Source organism: Epinephelus moara, chromosome 4 (genome assembly GCF_006386435.1).
Source record: "Epinephelus moara isolate mb chromosome 4, YSFRI_EMoa_1.0, whole genome shotgun sequence".
Lineage (NCBI taxonomy): Eukaryota > Metazoa > Chordata > Actinopteri > Perciformes > Serranidae > Epinephelus > Epinephelus moara.
The window spans coordinates 26,693,129-26,704,461 of NC_065509.1; positions in this window are offsets into that span (position 1 = coordinate 26,693,129).

An 11,333-nucleotide genomic window follows, 5' to 3' on the forward strand; every position below is an offset into this window, starting at 1 on the left:
TGGAGGTCCATTTTTGATGATGAAGTCCATGTGGATATGATCAAAAGCTCCAGGGCAGCTACTAAACAGACATTTAAATAAGGGTTTTTTGATTATCCACTGCTGTTTTCAAGGTCGAGAGTGAACTATATAGCTCAATGTTAAAGGAGCAGTTTGTCATTTTAGTGAATACGTTTGTGGAGCGTTAGATGAGAAGATTTATATCACTCTCCTACTTTTGTGTGTGCTGTAGTCTAAGTTTCTCTGTTCTTAGTAGAGTACCCCTGGAATGAGTCCTAAAACCCAGAAATGACTAAGTGTTTTACCACTACCGGTTCCCTCGTCTCGAAGTCAGTGAGGTTTTGAATGGGGTTTTGGTTAGATGCCTGAAATAAGGTCTGTGGTTAAGCTTAAGAGGCCTCCATGTTTCGTTCTATGACATAGAATACCTCAGTAAATAGACCACTCGTGAACTTTAATGCTTCTATGTGTCTTAAAAAAGACAGTGCTAACAAGTGGCTAAATGAGACTACAGAACGTCATCACACAGAACATGGCTCTACAGCCTCGTTCTGGTGGCGATGTTAAGTCATGCGGCCGTAGTTTTTTTTATAGCCCAACGTTAGCTTTTTACTCCTGGCGATTTCATTTAGGCCTTAATAATCATAAAAGTGGTGTTCATCTGTGAAGATTATTTTGCTACAGAAGGTGTATCATAAACGTTTGTTTATGATTTGTCCATAATCCAGTGGAAAAATCCCACAACAATGCAACCAGTGTGATGCTAACTTCCACATTGGCCTTCAGACAAACATCATCTCTGGGGCACTCTGTGGTAGACAGTCTCGCTGTGCGTGCATGTGAGTCCCTGCGTTTGTAGCTGGCTAGTTAATCGCTGCTGCTCTGCGCTGTACTCATGCGACGGTTACAGGTGATAACTGCTGATAATGGTGATGGCTTCATTGCGAAAGGGTAGTGCTCACAGGAACTGCCCATTGGTTCGACAGCCTATTGGTTCAACATCCCATTGGTCCGACCACATTAAACTCATTGTTCCGAAGTCCGTTCCGAAATCATCATGATGCCCTGTGGTTAAGGTCTGGTTAGGTTTAGGCACAAAAAACACTTGGTTAGGGTCAGGAAAAGATCATGGTGTGGGTTAAAATGAAAAAGAAAGTGACAAACACATAAGCCGTGAGCCTGCTCCGCCTCAAGCCGGTCGCGGCGCACCATACGCCCGCCACGAGCCGTTCAGCACCGCGGACAGTCGGACTAATGGGATGTCAAACCAATGGGCTGTCGAACCAATGACATGGACCCGTGCTCACCCTCTGGTTCCTCCCCAGATTAACACCATTAACTTTGTCAGCACTGTTTGCGCTGTAGCACCCTCAGCTGTTAGCTCTAGGCTCAGCCACCCCCATGTTGAGAACCGTGTGCAGACAATCCCACCCCAGACTAGATTAAGATTAATATTACTCTCATGTCTGTATGCTAAACATGCAGCTAGAGTCAGCAGCTGGTTAGCTTAGCTTAGCATAAACACGGGGAAAAGGGGGAAACAGTTAGAATGGCTTTGCTCACTAATTAGCAAGTTTTATCTCATTGGTTTGTACCAGACTAGCTGTTTCCAAGTGCTTTCAGTTGTCATGCTAAAATAAGCTTGACAGCATGACTCAGAAGGCCATTACTCCACCATATCTTTACATAGCAAATACCTGTTTGTATGTCGATCTTAATGTAATGAATGCCGTATACAGAACCTAATGAGCAAAGCCTTGGTATCATATTTTAAAGTCTTCATAGCTCCCCTGCTCTCTGTTTAACCTCAGGCTTAAGGATAGATTGACTATAGAAAGCAAGTGAATGCCTGAGTCAAGAGGGGGTTGTGATATATGGGTTATTTTCTATTATGGCTTTTAGCTCCAAATCTCTTTTTCCCCTTTCACTGCTTCTGACTATTTTCATATCTGCCAGTTACTCCTATATTAAATCCAGCTGTGAGCACACACACATAAAGCCCAGCACGTACAGTAGACGGAGGAGGCACTACTGATACCACTGACTCCTGACTTGACATTTTGAATTACAGGAATTTCACATCAGAGCCAAACTAAAAACAGAGCAGTTATTACAAAAGGAGCGTCTTCACTCAGCAATAGAGTGTGAATGTGCGGTCATGACTCTGCATGTGTATTATCATGTGTGCATTCCTTTGAGTCTATTTATCCACACCAGAGGTCCTCTGATGGCACGAAATGAAAGAGTTCAGTAGGCCAGTGTGAAAACATACACACTCATGCAGGGGTTGAATTAACCCAGCAGGCTGTTAGCAAATGAGCAGCTTTCATGCTGACTCCAGAAGCTGCCGCTGTCTCTCTTCATCTCAGGACCTCATCTCTGCTCCTAATTGGGAGAGTGACACTTGTTTATGTGGCTCTTTGTTTCCAGACGAAAGGGATCGTAACCAGGACGTGGACTTTTGACCAGGTGTGTGTCGAGGAGGAGGAGGAGGAGGTGTTATAGCTTTATTGTTTCCATAACAAGCTGTAACAGAGGGACTGAGGGCGCGGCCAGTTAACCTCCTTTTATTTGACCGTTTATGTTACCAGATGGGCCCTCAGTTCCTTTCAATGTGCCACTGTAAAGAGCCACAGCTTTGACAACAATATCAGCTTTGTGTTCAAGAGAGGGAGAAACGGAAAGAAACGTCCAGAGCTCATACAAAAATATTTCTCAGCATTATTGTGCAGCAGGGATGGAAATTTAAGGTCAACAAAATTTACTGCTATCAGAGTTGCAGTCTGTGAACAAGAAATGACCAGACCTTATGGCTCATGAAGAATTATTTATTTGTATTACCTCACAATCGCAGTAATAGTCCCTTCCAGCTTCCAGCAGTGTATCTGTCACCACATGTCTGACACAGATGGCCCTTTTCCATCAAATTAGCCCCAGTTCTTGAATTGGTTCCGTTCAGAACAACACATTCTCACTCCGACCTCGTCACATATCCAGATACGACGTGAAAGGTACCCTGGGTGAGTTGGTTGTTGACGTTCTGGGATGCTGTGTCAAGTTCTGCCTGTTGTATGCATTGTCTCACTTCAAAATACACTTTCAAATTAAACGCACTACTTCAGTACAACAACGCAAATTGATATTTTGTTTTCCTCCAACAACTAACATGGTTAGGTTTAGGAAAAAAGAACAGGGTTTGGCTTTATAGTCTTACGGCATGCGAAAACCGCTCTCCCAGGTAAAAGTCTGTGTTTGTTGGACCCATCAACCACACCTCCTGCCCAACCTAGTTGGACTTTCGCCGCCTTAACTTTCGATCTTATCCCGCCAGGTTTCCCCCTGACACCGTCAAGCGCCGTCAAACTACACAGCGACCGGCCTCGTATCATGCTGATGTTAAAGTATGGCTTTTTTTGTCAGTGTCTGACGCTGCAAATCACTGCCCAAGTGCCGGATTACGACAATTTTGGGGATCGGGTTGTTAAGAATTCTTGGATCCTTAATGCTATCTACTGAATCAGCCCACGTGTCAATTAGTTTTGTGCATTTTTTTTTATCCTTTTTTTTTCACACTCTAAGCACAACCTTCGGAGAACACGGTATTAGATTTTACTACTCACACCTTTAAATCCTTAAATATTATCTTTCAGACCCTTGCAAAAGAGTTTCAAATGTCCAAAACAAAAGAACATCATCTTGGGTTTGTTACTAAGGTGCAGTTAAAAAAACTTTTTTTTCCCCAAAGAAATCATTCAAAAGTCATTGAACAAAGTTTTTCCAGAAAGAACAATGTGAAATTTTTCTCACATCCCAAGTTTGCATTCTTGATCATAAAACATCAAACAAATAAAAGAAGTAGTATACATTAGTTTCATTTTATCAATATGACAAATTGACCCACTCCAATGTGCAAAATTTAAGAAAAGCACTTTTTTGTGTGTCTGCATTCACAACTCATACCTATCTTTAAAGTGCATTATCTTGAGTGCCATTTTTGGCATTGGTCCTGTCTTGGCTTTGCATAGGGCAAAACTAAACGTGTTGGCTTTCACCTCCCTATTAGCCCGACGAGCTATCTTACCTAGATGGAAGGATCCAGCCTTAATTTAGTCAGTTTATTTATTTAATTTATCTATTTTCCCTTCCTAGTACTACCATTTTATGCAGATGTCTCTACTGTATTGACAATTTTTTTTATTCCATGCCTGAGAATAGACTTTGTCAGTTATGGTGAGTTGTGGTTGGCTGTATGTCTGATGTTGCATGAGAAGATGAATGTGTTGGGATTTGGGTGAATGTTGTTTGGGGAAAAAGGGAAAAAATTCTTTCCGTGTACACTTACTGTTTTGTCCATTATTGAAAAGTTAAAAAAAGACCATTGAAAGAAAAATAGAGTGCATTATTATCGCTTTATATGAGCAATAGCAGTGCCTTAATGCACTGTAGACACTGGAGAGGAAAACAGGAGGAGTCAGCATTTGGGACTTTTGTTTGCAGCCAAAAATGACCTTTAGTTTTATAAAACTGCAAAGAATAAACTCTTAGGTGTAGCCTGTTTTCTGTTGCAAAAAAAAGCATTCAAGGTTTCACACATTTTCCATAAGAGTTTTCTTATCTTTTATATGCTTTTATCTGTTGTCCCTTTCTGTCTCACTTAAATCAGGAATTTTAAAATAAGATGACACTTTAGAAGATAGCCCATAAATGACATATTACGCTATACATACAAATCAAATTAAAAGGTCCTTGTGAAATACTCAGTGGTATCCAGTAAGTACAAGGGTAAAATACAGGTAAGACTTTTTGTATGAACTTTTGAAATGACCCAATACATTTTAAATCAGATAGGCAATGTCTCTTTGCCATAGTAAGGTTATGAAAAGCTAATATGTTGTAGATTTAAATTGCCTTTGTAGTAATATAAATTGCTCTTAACACAAAGTTGTAACCTCCTTATTGCCTAATCTCTTGTCTTCTTCCCCTGTGTCTACACATTTTGTCCCAGCGTGAACCCAGTAAGTTTTTAATGGAATTGATTACACAGAAATTTGCAGGCTGTAAATTAAAGTGTTACTGAAAATAATTATCCAAGTCAAAGCTCCACATGAGCAGAAATGTTTGAGGTGTCAGATGACCACATTGTGAAGCGCATATAGATCCATATGTTATAGTAAAACAAAAACGATTAGGCTATTAAAGTATTCTCAGTTTATGCACATAGCTCACAGATGATGCATAAACATTCACATATCGTTTCTTTTACCTCAACATTTCTCTGTGATTTCTTGGCTCAGAAAAACTGTGTCCTCATTGTTTTGGTTGGGACGAGCGCTGACTTGAGGGCACTGGCTTCTGACCAAACCTTCTTCCTCCAGTTTCACTTAAAATGAAACACAAAATAAACTATGAAGGAAAACATACTAAAGTAATTACACACAGAACTGCGGCCAGAGTGTGGAACAAATGCGATCCAGAAAGTCAGACTCACTCATCACAAACAAGTGATCACAGACCTGTTTTGTTTGTGTACCTGTGATGATGTAACAACTTGGATCTTAAACCTGATTTGTGCTTATTTACAGTCATCACTATATTTTATGTAATCAGTGTTTTTCTGCTGCTCGGCCCCGGGTTGTTTCCCCTCGTATGTTGATTAATGTAACTCTGCCATCATTTACATTTTGGCAGTCATGACGATTGATCATTCACCGACTCCATTTGCTTCATCTTTTTACAACGTGTGATCTCTCCTTCTCTTTTCATCCCTGTTTACATTTAGGATGAACGTTTGCGTTTATGTTCAGGTGTCTCTGATTTGTTCTGATTTTACGCTCCAACGCCTGCTCTGATCGCTCTCCAGACATCATTAAAATGAATAAATTTCCTGATCTCCGGATATAGTCGTTGAATTACTTCACATGTTCACATTGTTGTGTGATTATTGCTCAGTGACACCAGATGCTGACCCAGGGCTATGTGATGTACTCATGGGCGGATAACGAGACAAACGGCCCCTGGGCACAAACACACAAAGGGCCCCACCACATCTCCTGTATAGGATCATGACAAACAGTCTCTGTGCTGGTTTTGTGTCTTTTTGTAGTTGTCAGCATATTTTTGTGGTTTTCTGTCTCTTTGTGGTGTTTTTGAATGTCCTTGTTGTTGCTTTGTGTTTCTTTATAATTAATTTGTGTCTCTTTGAGGCCATTTTGTGTCTATCAGGGGTATATTTGGGCCCTTTTTGTTGTTTTGTGTCTCCTTTTGGTATATTTGTGACTTTTTGGTAATTTTGTGTCTCTCTGTATAGTAACTTTGCATGTCTTTGTTATCATTTTGTGTCTCTTTAAAGGTCTGTGTCTGTCTGTTTTTGGTATATTTGTGGGGGGGTTTGGTCATTTTTGTCTTTTTGTAGTAGTTTTATGTTTCTTTGTAGTCATTTTGTGTCTCTTTGTAGTTCCTTTGCATCTCTTTGTAGCCATTTTGTGTCTCTTTGTAGTTCCTTTGCATATATTTATTTTCATTTTGTGTCTCTTTGTGGTAATTTTGCATGCCCTTGTGGTTGCTTTGTTTTTCTTTGTAATTATTTTGTGTGCCTTAGGGGTATATTTGTGCCTTTTTGGTCACTTTGTGTCTCCTTGTAGTTCCTTTGCATGTCTTTGTTGTAGTTTTGTATCTCTTTAAAGGTCAATTCATGTATTTTTGGGTATATTTGTGTCTTTTTTGGTCATTTTGTCTCTCTTTGTAGCTGTTCTGAGTTTCTTTGTAGTTGTTATGTGTCTCTGAAGTCATTTTGTGTCTTTTTAAAGAGATTGCATATTTGTGTTCCTTTTGGTCGTTTTGCATCTCTTTGTCGCTGCTTTGTGTCTCTCTGAAATCATTTGTGTCTCTTCTGTGTAGTTCCTTTGCATCTCTTTGTAGCACATGTTGTGTCACATGCCCCTGTCGTTGCTTTGTGTTTCTTTGTAATTATTTTGTGTTCCTTAGGGATATATTTGTGTCTTTGTTGTTGTATTGTGTCTCTTTAAAGTCATTTTGTGTCTCCTTGAGGGATATTTGTGCCTTTTTGTTCTCCCTTTGTCTCCTTGTAGTTCCTTTGTATGTCTTGGTTTTCATTTTGTGTCTCTTTAAAGACGTTTATGGGGTTTTTATTCATTTTGTGTCTTTTGGTATTAGTTTTATGTTTATTTATAGTCATTTTGTATCTCTTTGTAGTTCCTTTGCATATCTTTGTAGCCATTTTGTTTGTCTTTGTAGTTCTTTTTCATGTCTTTGATGTTGTTTTGTGTTTCTGTACTCATTTTTTGTTTTTAAGAGGTAATTTTGGGTAATCTTTTAGTCACTTTGGGTCTCTTTGGAGTTATTTGTGTCTCTGTGTAGTTCCTTTGCATGCCCTTGTTGTTGTTTTATGTTTATTAAAGGTTAGTTTTTGTTTCTTTTGGGTATAGTTTTGTATTTTTAGTTGTTTTGTGTCTCTTTGTAGTCGTTTTGTGTCTCTTTGTGGTAACTTTGAGTCTCCTCCTGGTTGGTACATCTTAATTTGAGTGTTAATTTTCTTGGGCCCCTCCGCCCTTGCCCTTTAGGCCCCTTCAGTAATCCATCCACGGCTGTACTGTCCATCTGAGAAAAATATGGTGTTCTCTCTTCAGATTCCTTCGTATCAATGTGTAGTTTTTCTCTCTTAGAAACACATGTAGACAAACAGAGCTACTATTTCTGCCATGTTATAACATCATGGCCTCATGCTGCATCATTCCAAACAATTATCTTGTTTTTGAAGTGTTAAAGTCCGTCCTCTACCCTCCCACTCTGCAAGCCTTCAAGTGTTTGAAGTGGTTTCTACGGCATCTGCAAATAGTGCTGCTCCTTTCAAATTTATAGGTGCCCTTTATTAGACTGTGTGTATGTTGTTCATTAAGACATCCAAATGCTTTACAGTTCATTGCTCTTTTACACTGCCTGCTGGAGCCGGAGCTGTAATTCCAGTTAGTGAGGGATCAGATGGAGGTCAGTGCTGGCCTGTGGGGGTTGCAGCGCACCACAAGTCCACCAGTCCTCTCCGGACTACATTACAGCTTTTATCCTCACTAATGGGATCTCTTGGTGGGGAATCCCAAGGGTGATGGGGATTAAGATACCTGGCCTCACTTCCACGCGCCATTTAGCATGTGGGGCGCAGCAAATATGTTGCACATGCTGCTGCAGCAACCCCTACATTTCTAGCTTTGCAAAGAAACCAGCGTTTGGAGGTTGATTAATGTGTACTCACACCCAGACTGTCAGGGATCTGTCTTTATGTTCACCCTCTCCGTACACAGTTGCGTCTCCTCGCCTTGACCCAGTTGAATCTGACACCGTTTGCAACCCAACGAGAGAGTATCGGATGATGGAGAGCTGGGAGCTGCTCAGGCCGCAGAGACAACCCTGAATGTTAACTCTCTACCCTGCTCCACTTGAATGACATTGTTGGATATGTTTTGGAGTTTCCCGGTGTTACAGCCAAAGTTAAAAGAAAGAGAATGGAGGGGGAAAAACCTTGGAGGGTGAATAAAGAAATGAGGGTGGAATAAGTCCCATGTCTCTTTGTGAGGAGAAGCTGTGAAGGAGGGGTCTGGCTGCAAAAATCCGTCTTTCTGTCAAGATTTTATAACAGATAAGATGGTGCAGGGTCTTAAATTTGTTCTTCCTAGCTTGTCTTTGTACTTTTGTCTTTATTTCATGCTTGGTCACGACAGTGCTAAAGCAAGTGTCCGTGAGTCACTCCATCTGTGTGTCACATGGCGTCTGGGCGACTCTTTAAAAGAAACACGGCTCAGTAACCACATGAAATCAACTCCACCGCCAACACCACCTCCTCTGCTGCTCTCACACGCCTCCAAAGTGTTTGTGTGTTGTTTATTTCCATGTTCTTCATCAAGCTTTTTGATCCTCTCTGTGATAATGACAGATTAAAACAACCAGATGTGATAAACCATGCCCTGACACATACTCAGAATTGATTGCTATTTGTTTTGCCTTTTGTTTTGTGTTGAAACAGCGGTGCTCTTTTCTGCCACCCTGCTGGGGACTCACACGACCTGGCAGCAGAAACAGCGGCGGCAGCCATGGTGCTGAGAGCAGCAACAAGGAAAGGTCAGGTGGAGTCCATTGTTATAGAGCTGTCAGGTGCCTGATTTATGGGCAGCAGGTTCACTCTGTTTGTGGTGCTTTAACTCGCTCACTGTTTCCATATTTTTGTTTCATACGCAGGAAGAGAAAGATATGATTTAGATGGGAAAGAGCTCACAGACAGAGTCCTGAACAATCTGCACCACTTTTGCTTTTGTTCCTGGTGCGAATGTAAGCTGACACTGCGTTCTACAAGTAGAGCAAAAAATATGTTGGAAAATGGTGAAAAATAATCTTTATAATGTCTTTAAGTCACTAACAATCCAAAACTAAAAATATTCAGTTTACAATAAAATAAAGCAAATCATCACAGCAGAAAAGTTGCAGCCAGAAATGCATGAAAAGTTGCCCAATCATCAAAATAGTTGATAATTTTCTGTTGAACAAGTAATCAATTAATCACCTCATTATTACGTCTTTGTATCACTTGATAGACATGACATGACTTTGAGCAAGGCACTTATCCCTCAGACTGTTCCTGTGAAGCTTCCTGTGAAGCTCGGGAGCTGCAGTGGGCAGCTGTCAACCGCGAATACTGTGAAACACGGAGCTGGAAAAGAACACACATTCTTAGGTTTTTACGAGGTGCTTTCATGCAAAGTTCGATAATGTTTTTTGGGTGCAAAGTAAAAATAATGTAAATATTAGGGGGACCTGATGCACATGACAGCTGGTGTTAAACCCTCTGATGTTTTCATGTGTCCTCGGGGTGTTTGTTGTGGGTGACTAGAGGGCATCTGGGACTTGGCGGCAGGGCGGAGTTCCTTTGGTTCTGCGGTGGAGTTGGTGAACCAGCGATCTTTAAGCTGACAGTCATTCAACACCCTGCCAAGTCACAGGCTCGTAATTCAACAGCACCTTCTGGATACATGGCCCCTGCATGAGAGGGGAGAGTGACAGCAACACACACTGTATGCGGGGAAGAAGCATGTAGAGAGACATTAAATTGGCCTTGACATGATGGGCAATATAAAAAGAAAACAGACTACATTAAAGGTTCCCTGGATGGTTTTCTTAGCCTGGCAACACCAGACCATTTCGCAAATGGCATCTGTCAGAGCAAATAAAGCCTGAGCCTGCAGATTTGTGGTTCCCAGGGTATAGTTTTCTGTCTGATGCACCTGTAACCACACCCAACAGTGATGTCACCAGTCGCCAGAATAAAATGTTGACATTATTCATTTCTGCAAACCGTGGATACGTTAAAACTTAATTTTTTAACAACACTGTGGTTAATGTGTGGTAAAGTTTAGGCACAAAAACCACTTGGTCATGGTTAGAAAAATATCATGTTTGGCTTAAGACACCCAGTTTGAGGGGCACATTTCTGGCGGGAAAAAGTAGTGGTGTCACAGTAAAAGACAACCACTTTTCCGCCGCTGGAAACACATCAATAACTCGCTACATCACACCCAGTTTTGTTATTTGTTGGTTCTCAAACATGAATAGATATCACGCCATCCATCATACCCTCCACCTCCAGATGACAAAGTCAGCTTATAGGTAACTTTACAAGTGTTTATATAAGACATGAAACATGGTTTGCAGAAATCAAGCAGCAAGCCCCAGAGCTGAAAAATGATGCCAAGGCAGAAGTGCAAAAAACTTCAGTTCCTCTAATGGCCTCTTGAGGCTCTGGAAGTCTGTCAATTCCCAGACACCCGTGTTAAAATGCCCAACTCAACAGCAGAAGTAAATATGTTTACAGCCTCGTACAAAAAACAAAACAAAGAAAAAAAACAAAAACATTTTGGTTTCTCAACTAATTTCAACATTTATGACAACTGTACCAGGCTCAATTTCTTAACTCACCCCTTGACTTTTTATCAGCCCTTTTTTACACTGAGATCAGTGTGTGATCATAGACTGCATGCCTGCATCATGGAATCAAAAGATGGTCATGACATTTAACACAACAGCGTCAGCCTCTAGTATGACATAAAACATACAAGTCGGCAGTGCTATATAAATGATAACAATCATTTACCATCCCTGTTATGTGGCGGCTGATCCCGTCCTCTGCTTGGAGGTCAAAAAGCTCCAGATTGTCATTGTTTTCCCAATTTGTGAACATTTACAGCCGCTGTTCTTTTTTGAGTTAGCTGCTAACTGCAAACAGTTACTTTTTAAATCTCCTATGGTGAGTCACAAGCATAACATGTCATCAA